Raw genomic sequence first — 14,024 nt, 5'->3', positions numbered from 1 at the left:
GATAGTTTGTATACGTTCAGTCGCAATCGATTTTTTTCATGTCATAGTTGTGTTATAGTGCACCATTTCTAACAATACAGAGCCATTTTATAGACTTGTGCTGAAGGCGAGGAAAGCAAACACAAAACTATAGTATTCTAGGAAGATGTTCTTGGTTTAGGGGCTTTTTAAACACTTTTAGGTAGAGAGCTAAATGAATGCTGCTTAATCTATGTTTCAAGAATAAGACTTCATCTTTACAAAAGTCCTGTCAGTGTTAATTACTTAAATCAAAATTAATAATATGTTATTTTAAATAAATGGTTCTTATTGAGCCTGATATATATATATATATATATATATATATATATATATATATATATATATTACGAAGAGCTGCTTTCGCCCAATGATATTCAAAATTGCTGAGAATTTAGTTTCTAAACGGGCAGTGAACTCAAAATAAAAATATATATATACATTAAACATGTATTCACACTAGTTTGGAAAGTTTGGAATAATTAAGAAAAAACATTTTAAAAAATCTGAAGAATTTCCATCAGAAATCATTCTAATAAGTAACATTTCTTATTATCACAGTTTAAAACTGAAAGTGGGGAAAACTGGAGAAACACCTGCAATAAATTCCTATTAAACTGCCAGTTTTTCCAAGTTAGAAGTTGCAGAGAACCCGGTGACACATCAATAATGACAATACAATATTTTTTTTAGCATATTAAGATTTATATGATGCAGGGACATCAAAATATATTGCAGGAATGCATTGCAAATTCCATTTTATATTGTCTTAAATTATCCTATTATACTTTTTCAATCATCATCATTAACACACCAAACTAATCAGTAAAACAGTGAAACTGATTCCTACACAATCCTCTACATTCTTCACTATTATTTAATGACATAAACATCAGGCTACTATTATTAAAGAATAGTGCTGAGCATCAGACAACATGTGTGCCTAAATGCTGTCTGCCATCCTTAAAAAACAAAAAGTAAAAGTAAGATCATTAAAGAAAACTGATCTAATTTAGCTCACTGATTCATGCAACAGCAGAGCGAGTGAGAGAACGAGAGTGTCAGAGATCTTTTATTAAGTTCCAAGATGCAGTCATTAAGATTACAATTGAACAGTGATTCACACACATCATGAACTGTATTTTCTAAATATGCTAATCTTTGGAGAATTATGGGTATTCTGCAACCAAGCCAATTCCTCCAAACACACACACAAGTGCAACAATCTCAGCATATTATAGTAGTCAGTTAAGCGACAGTTACTAAGTTGAAGCAACAGTTTGAGCAAAGCAGACATTGGAACGGTTACCGAGATTGACTTTGGCCTTTTAGCTGTCAGCACGAAAGGGCTGATCCCTCACGAACATATTATTACTGTCACTAAAGATTCCCTCAATGAATAGAAAAGGTTAACACCATCTCTACCATGTGAAACGACACTGGATCCAACAATTTAAAAAATGACCTGCAGTTTAACCACAAATGTGTTTGTCAAAATATAATCAGAGTCTAAATATTATTAATTTCAACATGCAAGAAACATACTTAAAATGGTAGGTTGCAAGGATTTTAATGGATAATGCATTAACGACAGTTCCATTCCTGACTTCTGATTGGTCAATACAGTATTCCAAGTGATAAAACATGAAACATCAGTTAATCACTGTGCAGCTCCCATTGCAGTTAATTATTTTGGTTTTATAGCAATTGTTCTTTTTTTATATTTTGTATTGTGTAGTAAGGATGTTATAAAACTGCTTGAGGCTGGGTTGATTTGTGAATACAGTCAAAGCTAAAGGCCAGTGCTAATGTTTTTTTTTTGTTTTTTTTCTGATGCATGATGAACATTAGCAAAAGAGAAGGAGAGATCAAAAGAAAAAAAAATTGGAGCAACAGTTGGAGAATGTTTTTAGAAGACAATACATAAATAAATAAAAAATCACCCAGCAGGATGCAGGCAAATGCACATGGAAGTAAGTTGACTTATGCCCACTTGTGTTCTTTTCACAGACAAAATGTCCACATGGTGTTCCAAGTCCTTGTGTATTGTGGGGGTGAGAAGCGGTGAAAAACCTCAGTCACTTCAGGGTAATGCAAATGACTTTAATATGTTAAGAAGATTAAAGTGGATAAATGTCTAGATACATTTTTTTGAAAAGCCACATAAACCTCTAGTGTTTTTATTTGGCGAGGGGAGGGGTGGATATACGTGAGTCAGTTCGGGATGATCAACACAAAAACCCTGCCGAAATGAGACGCCATTGGCTGAGGAAAATTGGGCTTATTCGAGATTTTGCATTTTAAGCTTCTTGGATGTAAGACCGTCCCACTTCTTTCTTATTATTTTTAAACACCAACCCTTAGGACAACAAAAAGCTACCGGCAGACATAGGTCACAATCTGCTATCTCCACGCTCTCTCCTGAATTAGGCTTGGTTGTCTTCTTCAGCTTTTGTCAAAGTGCTCTTAAAGATGATGAGCTCTGAACTACTTTTTCGGTCCTCCTGTGAAAGTAAGTACACATGCAGCCTGTAGAATGAAGCATTAGCTATACTAGTGTATCTGTGTTTACATCATGCTATAGTTAGCAAATCAAGTTTTTGTAGGTGAGCTTTCTTGGTGATGCAATCAACAAAACTTATTTCTTAAGAAAGAAATGGCAACACGAAATGACAACCGACTGCAGCAATTGGCCGATTTTTTTTGTGGCGGTAAAACACTGCCTAAAACGTACAGATGCCATAGCAAAAATATGTGAGTGTGAAAAATGAAAGAGAAATGGAACAAAATAACATAAAAGGATTAAGAAATGATTTGCATAACATTTCCGTTACTTCCAAAGCGCAGGATCAGAGACATGACAGGGACGTGATGACTGCTGAGTCTTATCGTCAACCACATTCTCTTCAAGGCACAAAGCTAGTCAAGATCAATCACAGTTAATTTCACAATTAAAGATATAACCATCAAGAGAATCTCTTCAGCTTGCTTCTGGGAGCCAAAATCTGAAGAACATGAGCATGTTTGTTTCATTCACATTCCCTTCACTTTTTCTCATGATACTGAGAATTATTGCTGTCCCAGCCACCCGGTAAAATGAACAAGAGATGATATCACGGTAATCTGAAACATAAGCGAGTTATGTTCAAGTGTGATATGTGTCATGCACTTACTACTATGCTTATTTGCTCTGATCAAAAAGACAATATAACCAGCTGGGCTGCTGCCAATGAAAATCAGATTCAGCTCGTGATGACCACAAAACAACATCAACAACAACAACAACAACAACAACATGCCCAGTAGGTACAACTAGAGAACAAAAGAAGGAAGGAAGGAAGGAAGGAAGGAAGGAAGGAAGGAAGGAAGGAAGGAAGGAAGGAAGGAAGGAAGGAAGGAAGGAAGGAAGGAAGGAAGGAAGGAAGGAAGGAGCAGAAATGAATGAAGTAGAAAGGAAGAAAGTAGAAAGGAAGATAAAAAGAAGGAATGCACAAGTGGAATGAAAGGAAGGAAGGAAGGAAGGTGTGATTTCACTTCCATTCCACTTAGTTAATTCCTTTCTTTCTTGGAGAGGAAGGAATAAATTAGAAAGGAAGGGGAAAAGAAGAAAGGAATGCACTAAGTGGAATGAAAGGAGGGAAGAAAGAAAGAAAGAAAGAAAGAAAGAAAGAAAGAAAGAAAGAAAGAAAGAAAGAAAGAAAGAAAGAAAGAAAGAAAGAAAGAAAGAAAGAAAGAAAGAAAGAAAGAAAGAAAGTTAAAAGGAGGGAATTAACTAAGTGGAATGGAAGTGAAATGGGAGGAAAGAACAAATTAGAAAGGAAGGGGAAAAGAAGGAAGGAATAAATGAATTAAGCAAAAAGTAAGGAATGAAATGAAAAGGAAAGAATACTGTAAAATGATCAGTTGACAACTTAAAAAACTGAGGAAACCCGTTGCCTATTAAGTAATAAACTTCATGCGTATAAAAAAACTTGACAATTCCACATAATTTGTTTTTTCAATTATGCATGAAGTTTATTTACTTAATTTTAAGGCAATGGGTTTCCTCGCTTTTTTAAGGAAGTGGAAAGGAAGGAAGGAAGTGAAACAGAAAGAAAGAAAGAAAGAAAGAAAGAAAGAAAGAAAGAAAGAAAGAAAGAAAGAAAGAAAGAAAGAAAGAAAGAAAGAAAGAAAGAAAGAAAGAAAGAAAGAAAGAAAGAAACAAGCTCCACTGAGACTTTTTTGGTGCATTAAATAAGGTGCATTTGGTGCATTTTATAATACTGAATCTTAGATTTTAAGTTTCATTAATTTCAATGAATTAAATTCATTAATTTTAAAGTTAACATTTCCTAAACACTTAAAAAACAAGGTCCACACTCTGGTCTCATTACTGACGAGAACACTCCCTGATTCAAACAGTAAAGCTTAACGGTTAGCATTCATGAGACAGACACATTGAGCTGTGGTGTCCATGCCAAAAATGCAGTTTCAAGTTTGGTCCGCTTCATCCCCCTTTTTTTCACTTCTCTTCATTCTAGTTTTACCGAGTAAAATGGGCACACATAGTAAAATAAAGGCAAATGTTTGTTAAATCAAGTTTCAGAAGTTGCAAATGATACTTTCAAGCGACTTTGATATGAATGCAGTCTCACAGCAAAGAAGATTACACATGGCTCATTAAATACATACTGTCCCTTTTTTCTCACAGTTCCCACAGAACTATGGATCTGCCAAGCCTCTCTTGTTCTCTTGTGTTTATCTGTGGAAACAATATCTTTGCCAAGAGAAAAGATGACGGCGGGAAGAAGGAGACAGTGAAAGTTTGTAAAGGCCCGAGGGCTCTTTCAGGACCAGGTGAATCAGTGGGCTGGGACAGACGTGCATGGAGGGGGTGGCAGGGAAGAATTATGGCGAATCTTCAGAAACGCATGCATTTAATTCCTGTAAAATGAATGCAAATCCCAAACTTTTTTAAAACTTAAACTCTTTAAAGAACCGAGGGAAAGGAAGTTTATGAACAGCTCTAAAAGTTCTAAATTTGGTCTCCGATGATCATTAAACAAGGTAACGCGTCGAAGCCGCGGCCCAGCGGGTAGCACGCGCAGTCCGACGCTAATGCGAGTGCATATCCAGCTCACGTCATGTCCCGATCCATCTTCCCTGCATCATTTCCTGTCCTCTCTAAACGAAAGTGACGAGAAGGCCCCAAATCCGAAAAGGCAACATTACTTCAAACCTTTTGTAACGGCACAGCATGCAGGGCATCAAATGCACTGTAACCGAATGTCACAGTCTTTGCACCTAAGTGAAGGAGACACCCACTCAAACAGACACCCGGCAACATCAGCCTGTATCAGCTCACAATTCACATTAGAGGTGGCATTACATATTTCTGACAGGCTTGCCTTTACACGCAGAACTCCTCAAATGGGATTGGGCAGATCCCTCTAAACAGCTTGCAGCCGAGTGACATTTTGTCCCCATTTCAGCAACGGTTCTGCCAGATATGATCCACCATCTAGTTAACGCAAGTGTTAGGCTAATTACTTTAGCTGCTTGAGCCTGGCCTCCGATGCTCCGTGCAGCATCAATTCACCGGCAAACGCTTGGCGGTTTCCAGGCTTCGTATAAATAGAAATTTAATTTCTGTATGTTTATCCTGGCATCCTCTGCGGCAAAGGCATATTCCCGAGCCCGATGGATTATTGCATCTTTGAACTTTAAAATATCTGTCAATGTAGGGAAAAGGCACAAAGTAGAATCTCGACTTTAATGAGATTTGTAAGTGACAAACGAGAGATTAATGGTGTAAGTCGATGTAATTCCATCTTTCCAAATGTGTCTCCCATACCTTTTCGTCTGACTTTTCTCTGTTTGTCTTTGGCTCATTTTTTTTTCTTTCTCTAGGTTTGATGTAAAGCGGAAATTTAAATGAAGGTGAAGTGGCATGCCATTATGAAGAATCTTAATAAAGATGCATTGTTTAAATTAGAAGAGTGCTGTAGCAATTTGAAAGCTGATGAAAAAACTGAAAGATAAATAACTAGTGAGATAATAGTTGGTATTTAAAATTTAGCTGGAGGTGTGGCCTCAAATAGTTAGTGCATATGCAACTCTACTATGTTTGTTTCACTATATTAGTGAGGACTTCCATTGATTTTATTTCAGGTTAATGATATTTTTATATTTAAGTGTTTAATAACCAATATTCATAACTAATTTTTAAAACTTCTGAAGGTAGTAACTATAAGAGACTAATATTACACTGAATAATAATAATAAAAAGTCTAGAAGGTCATGCAAGCGACATAACCTTATGAGTTTATTTGATAAATGTTTAAGTGGAAAAGTGTAAAAAAAAAATGGAAAAAAACAAAAAACATTTGGAAACAGCCCCATACTGTTTCTCCTGTTTTGTTGTTGCCGGAGTATCAGTATGGGGCTGCTTCCAAATAATGCATTTTGCATTCCACTGCGCTGCTTTTTCATTATTTTCTATGTAAACGCGCAAGACGGACCTTGCGTTTTTTTTGGGGTCATTCACATACAAAGCGCCTTTGCGTTTAAAAACGAGACGCGGACAGTGGAAAATGCAAGGCGAGTTTTTTAAAAGTTAAACTTATTTTAACTTTAACTTCAACACTTTTAGTTTCCTGTGTGAGATGCTGTAAAAGATGCAAGCGAAATGATCAAACACATCTGTCTAGCGCGTTTACGTGGAAAAGCAATGGAAAAATAACGCCACAGAACAATGCTCATTGAGACAGTCAACAACAGAACGTTTAGATTGTCTCAGCTACGTGATAAACATTCTTGTGTTTCCGCTAGCTGCTCTAGCGAGGAGATAAACATGGCGGACTGTGTTCGGCTCACTCAGGGGAGGAGCTAAGCTGATAGGCCAGATTCTGTCACCAGTCGTGGGCGGGGCCTGTTACACTGTGACGTCACAATGCATAGAAAACGCAAACAACTCATTTTGAGACATGGTTTATGATTTATGTGGAATATTTAAAAAAAAGAAGTGGGTGGATTTTTACCATTATATGATGGTTGTGTACACACACTGCCGACACACATTTATGTCCATGTGAAAGGGAATTTTGCATAACAGGTCCCCCATAAGCAAAATTGAGTAAAAACTAAGCAAGGTAAAACAAGATAGAAATATGGAAAAGACCATAAGGAAAAATAAATTGAGATCATTTATCTATGAGGTCAAAGTTCACAGACTCCTGGGGCCTCACAGCGGTTCATTGCTGACTCTACCCGCGGGCTCCGATTCCTGAACCTCACTATGGAATCTTTACATTAATGATGTACTCCAGTCTGAGAGTCCTTATACAACATGTAAATCATCTGAGTGTGTGGAAACGAGGATTATGTGGCTTACAGCCTCTCTCACCGTTCAACTGAATATTCATATCAATCCTTCGCCTCTAGTAAAGAGTAGCAGCAGATGTTAGCAGTGCCAGATCCCCGGTGTGATTCATAGGCATTGTGTAAGAGCGCCTGATGATGACTGTATAAATGAGGTCCAGTGTCAAAGCAATATGCTTGTTATCATGACAAACAGATCCACAGGGGAGAAAGAGAGAAACCTGGTGTCTATCCTGAATGAGAGCCTGTAATCCTACATGCCCGAGACGCCCACCTGGTTATGGCAGATTTACTATTAAACAGACAACAGCGTGACCTTCTTTCTTTCATGGAGTCGATCTCATCTAGTGGCAGGGTTTGACCAAATTTAGAATTTAAGAACTGGCTCCATTTCAATCCATGGCAATTCAGTTTCAGAGAACTGGCCACACCCAGGAGCGCCATGTTCGAGTAAAAAACTGTGGCAGAAATCAAACTTTCACAGCTCTAAATGATTTCAGTCCAAATGAGTTGCACCTCCAGCAGAGAATTTACTTTAAAATGAAAAATCTGCTATTCACCCTGTTACTCCAAAATAATATGATGATCATAGAACAATAAGTCAATCTAAATGGCAAAGCTGCTCTGTCTGGTCAAATTTAATTGCAATTTTGCTTAGTTCATTAAAATAAATATTATTTATTTAAAAAGTATTTTTATTATTTATTTATTTATTTATTTATTTATTTATTATTTTAATTAATATTTACTATTTTTACTTTTTCCTTAAAATACACACACACACACACACACACACACACACATAATATATTGGGTGGATTAAGGGATATGTAGAATATGATCATGCAGAATAAGGCATTAATATGTGCTTTAAGTACTAATAAACAGACAATATCCTAGTAATATGCATGCTAATAAGCAACTAGTTAATAGTGAGAATTATATGGTAACACTTTAGTGTTAGCTAAACTTAGGTTTTCCATTTAAGGCTTCAATCTTGTATGCCTGCTTACATTTTTTAAGGATTTGGAACATTATATGAAATTAAGCGAAGTGTTCATAGTGCATCAGATTAAATTTAAATATATGTCCATTACACATTTCTATAATGTGCATTTTGAACATTTATTATTATCATAATTTTCTTATTTAGTGTGTATGATAACTAGAGCTGTAGGCCTGTGCAAAGTGCAAAACTTATGTTCAATTACATGGAAATAAAACAAACTATAGAGAGCTCTAAAGCTGTTTTTGTACTGTCTATTCATCTGTGAGAAAAAATTGTCTTAAATTATGTTTGGGTGCTTTTCACAGCCATTATTAATAAATGTCATTAAAATGTATTTATTTTTTAAAATTGAATTAACAGCTCTAGCGACAACGTTTTTACGTGTAATTCATACTAAAACACAATGTATTAATAAAAACTACACTTACTGCAATTCTATGAATTTCTATGAATTATCTCCAGCCCTTCCTCTTAAAGACAGACATATTAAAGTGGTTCGCCCACCGCGAGTATAAAAAGCAAACTCAAAACCCCCTCTCTTCCTCCATATTTCAAGAGGCCCAACAGCGAAAGACCTTTCAGGAATCCTGCATGGGTGGACGAGTGGGTTTTCCCTGGGAAAGACACTCAGGGTCTTCCGGAAAGGAACCCCACCTTCGGATGTCGGATAGCACGCTGCTACGGCGCGCTGGTGCCAAGGCTAGCGTGGGTGAGTGGGCAGCGCTGCACTGAGACGACTAGCAGCCGTGGGCACTGCCAGGCTTAGCGATGAAGATGCCGCCCCTGTCGTCATTACAGGCAGCTCACAGAAAAGAACAGAGAGCTTCGCGAAATAAGCCAAAAAAAGCAGGAAGTAGGGAGGGATGGTTCACATTGAAATCCTCTCTTGACGCCCCCACGCACGGTTTTAAGCACAGCGTACAAAATCACTCTCACAGAGAGAGCGAGAGAAAAAGAGATATTAGCGGCGCAGTAAGCTAGCTCAGGAGATCACATCCAGGCGCTTTCTAATCACTGTAATGGTTTAGAAACCTCATGCTCATCTTTCTTAAGCACCGAATAAAACAGTAGAAGTCCCCATATGAACCACAGGCACTGCTTTCCTATGCCAAAGAGACTTTCGACAGCTGCGGGGAGCGACAGCCTAAAAAGTTAACGTGATTTCTTTTTTTTGGAGGGGGGGAAGTCACGTCCTAGAATACCACCCGATCAGACCTTGAGGAAATGGATGGAGTTGAGAAGTTCTGAAATATCCTTGTACGCCGATGTGACTCGAAATGCTTCTCGATCAGCAAATAACGTGTGCCAGATCTCACGTTCATCCAGAATACAAGATTATGCACATCTTCAAATAAACATCTACACTCCAGATATCTTTAAGAGCACGTTGCAGATGCCAAACGTATCCTTGCAGATGCTTTTAAGCTAAGAATATGTGATATATCCGTGACCATATTTGTATAGGCCAATGTTAGCATTTTTTAAACTATCATACTGTCTAAATTAGATATTGGAATAACATCAGGGATTATTTCCAAAATTAAATAGTTAACTATTTTTTCAATACATCAATGAGAAACTGGACAATTTTTAATCATTTGGTTTCTATTTCTGAGGCTTTGCGCTGGGTAGCCCCGCCCACCTCGAAATGTCATTGGTCAAAAATCCTGCTCTTCATACCTTTACATTAAACATCAGATTTGTTCTGATTGGCTGTGATTTCATCAAGTGCCGAGTGAAAATTGCATTTGGCGTTAAGTAACTTTTCTTCAGAACCTGATTTGATATCTCATATAAAATCATAGATTGGAGCTTTACAAACAAGGTCAAAACTGTATAAATATATAGTACTAGCCATCCCATAAATTAACTATCACTATAGCAAATTTGGTCACACTTTAGCTCCAATTCTCACTATCAACTAAATATTACCTAGGACTTTTGCCTCAGTAAACTCCTAATTACTGCTTATTAATAGTTAGTAAGGTAGTTGTTAAGTTTAGGTATTGGATAGGATTAAGGGATGTAGAATATGATCATGCAGAAGAAGTTCATATGGATGTTATAAAGTACACAAAGCCAAGATCTCAAATCATATCATACATATAAATTGTGGAAAGGAGCGAAAGATAAGATATCATTTTGATGATGTACATGAATCGAGGATATTTGTGGGTCTTGGAAAATGGCACAAGCGTTACAACACAAGTGTTGGTACATAGACTGCTGCCAATGGTCTGTTCTCCAAACTGAGAACATGTGGTATCATCACAAGAGAAACCAAAGAATATTCCATACATGACAAATCCCATTTATAATAGACCATTTATGAAATAAAATTGAACTTTCCTTTGTGCATGTGCGAGATAAAAATCTGATAACAATAATCATTCAAATAGGGCCGTGTAACAGTTCTAACAGTTTAACAGGCTATACTGGCAGCTAAAAGAATGAATTGAAATGAAAGCACATTGATGTGTAAGGCCTTTCATGAAGATTATTTCACGTTTTAAAGGGGAAATCTGCTGCATTTTTTTTGCTCTAGCATTATTGCCTGCTAAACTCGTCCTAATAAGGTCAGGTTTAAAGGGATAGCTCACATGCAAAGTGATCATCACTTTCGGTTACACTTTATTTTAAGGTGTCCGTGTTACAGTGTAATTCTACATTTAAGTACTGAGTAATAATTAACTTCCCCCGGTTTCACAGACAAGGCTTAAGTTAGTCCCAGACTAAAATGCATGTTTGAGCTGTTTTAACGGAAAGCAACTTGCACTCGGATATCTTAAAATATATCAGTGCCATTGTTTTGTCTTAAGATGCACACTAATGTTTTTTTTCTAAGGCATGTTTATAAAATATCTTTATATACTTAAATATCCTAATTGAACTAAATCCTAATCCTGGCTTAATCTAAGCCCTGTCTGTGAAACCAGGACTTTATGTACTTACTATAGGGTTATGGTGTAGTTTAGGGTCAGTTGCATGAAATTATGCATAATTTATTGATATTACTACAGTACCTACATGTAACATGTGTAACAAGGACACTAAAATAATGCGTTACCTCTCTTTTCTTTGACAATCTCTTTATGAACTCCTTGAAGCGTCAACATTTTGATGCAATTAATGCATTATTTAATTTGTTTGCAGCCTAAAGGTATTTTAATATCAGATTTATGGCTGCTTTTGTAACAGCTACGCTAGATCATTATAAAATGTGTTGCCAAATTTAGTGTAAAAACAAGACGTGCTAAAACAGTCCAAGTTCATCAACCATTACCGTAAACAAACTATTTTTGACGCTGCAAGTGCCAGACAAAGATGCAATTATCTCCAAAATGGCCTGAGATTAAAATAATTCGAATTTACGAGCACTTTAGACAGTGTTCAAGTGACTGTCAACAACGTTCCTGATAGCAACAGAGCTAGATGTAAAAATTTCTTAGTAAGTGAAGCAAACAATAGTACAATCCCAACAACAAACGATGAGATTTCAAAGGCCGTTATCCCTCCAGACTGCACCGTATGCAAATGCTAAAGCGTTCACTCAAACGCTTTACTTTGATGAAGCCGTTATGACTTTTGAAGACATTTCAACTGCAATAGCACAAAAGCATTATGGTTGTTCGGGTGAAAATCAAGTTCAAGTCAAGCTGAGGGTTGAGTCATTACTTGAGGACTGACGGAGGGAAATCTGTTGTTTAGTGTGACCCTTTGCTTTTGTTTTGGGTAATGAAAGCCCATTGAGAGGCGGACATGCTGGACCGCTGCCCATTTCGCTCTGTTTCAATTACCCAGCATGCCTTCAGCAGGGTAATGAGGTGGGTGTCACCGCGGGGGTAAAGCGACAACCAGTGACCGCTGCGTCGCCACTTGGCCTCTCATTTCCGTGGTGATGAAGTGTCGATTGGCAGGGTCAAGGGGGCGGGAGAGAGAGAGAGAGAGAGAGAGAGAGAGAGAGAGAGAGAGAGAGAGAGAGAGAGAGAGAGAGAGAGAGCGACTGCCGAACAAGGACTGACACGTACTGTCTCTGAAGCCCTCTCATATTCGCGGCACAGACCTCCAGCTACCATATGTTTTTATCAGAGACTGAACCACAAAAGGGGGAATTACGTTTGAAAGGCCGGTAAATAAAGTTGGTATTGATTTGATCTCATGTGTAATCCGTTTTGCTGTCTGACACCAAGTCCAGCAATAAAAGAGAATCATGTAGGACAGCATAATAGATAATACGACCATACATCAATTGGGGTTTGGGAGACGTGAGGGCGATAGATCATCTTCCAGCCAGACTGCTTAGCTATGGAATTTATAAACTAGCTCCTAAAATTGAAGCGGCTTTCCAATTTACAGATGCGCCGTGGTACTTTACTGCTTTTCTCCACTACAGTTGATTCTATTTCAAGTTTACCAGAACGATTCGCTGTGAGGCAGACAAAGTTTGCCTGACATAGCAGCTGTCAAACGGCTCTTTCATCGCACTGAGTCTTTGTCTCTTACTTTATCTGAAACAGTGGCGTTTAAAAGACGCCCTTGAGTACATTTAAATTGTAAAAGGAGGAACATTAAAACATTTTTAAACATTTTTAAAATAAAGTTTATTATTAATTATTTTTTAACAGAATGTATTTGCATAAAATAGCTGTAAATGTAAACTTCTAAAGATAAAGATCCATATTATTAATACTATTATAATTATTAATATTGGAGTAGATTGATTAAAAATGAGCTTGCTTGATTTTATAGGAAAGCTATTCTAAAGTTTAATTGTGGAGAAGGATATTGGGAAAAACCAAAAGATCCAAATGCAAATATTACTTAATATGAAGTAATTACAATCTAATTATGCTGATGCAAATATATATATAATTATTTTTTTTAAAAGTAATACGATCAGGAGGGCTGTTAAAAATGTATTCATATAGACTGAATACATACACTACAACTGATTATGAGTTAGTTTAAAAACTAAAAGTAATGATCATTCAAAATGTAAATTTTATATATATATATATATATATATATATATATCTTTCTTATATTAGAATTATATATATATATATATATATATATATATATATATATATATATATATATGTATATGTATATATATAAAATCGATCTGAACGAAAAGTTTGTTTATATAATATATGTGTGTATGTATATATGTTTTTGTATTTATATATATATATATATATATATATATATATATATATATATATGTGTGTGTGTGTGTGTGTGTGTGTGTGTGTGTGTGTGTGTGTTTGTGTAGCACTGCAGCATTGATACATTTACAGACTTTAATTAATAAACAGATCTCTGAAAACCTTCATTAAAATGAACAACATTTATATAAACAACATAAATGCCTGAAGACAAACTTTAAGGCATCAAAAGTGATCACATGAGGTCAGTAAAGTTGTCCATGTGCTTTCGATAACAGTTTTGTCTCAGTAAGGTGAATTCATTTCAGCACAGATATGCCTCAGTTATGGAACACTTGCGCCATCTTCTGGAGACATAACATGACAACAACATACCAGTAGGACATGTAGGACACAACAAGCATTTAAAAGAAATTCCCTAAATATTAAAATAGCAGATAGAGTGGAGAAGAACCATTTGATTAGCAGAA

At 36.5% G+C, this 14,024-nt stretch overlaps 1 protein-coding gene across 2 annotated transcripts in view; it reads right to left on the bottom strand.

Annotated features, from left to right (window-relative positions):
- The window catches only part of pebp4 (phosphatidylethanolamine binding protein 4), a 127,947-nt gene that overhangs the window by 111,408 nt on the left and 2,515 nt on the right, over positions 1-14,024 (bottom strand). The gene's annotated exons all lie outside the window — the stretch shown is intronic.

This window comes from Abramis brama (assembly GCF_963993115.1).
Source record: "Abramis brama genome assembly, chromosome: 16".
Taxonomy (NCBI): Eukaryota; Metazoa; Chordata; class Actinopteri; order Cypriniformes; family Leuciscidae; genus Abramis; species Abramis brama.
This window is presented reverse-complemented; position numbering and strand designations above follow the sequence as displayed.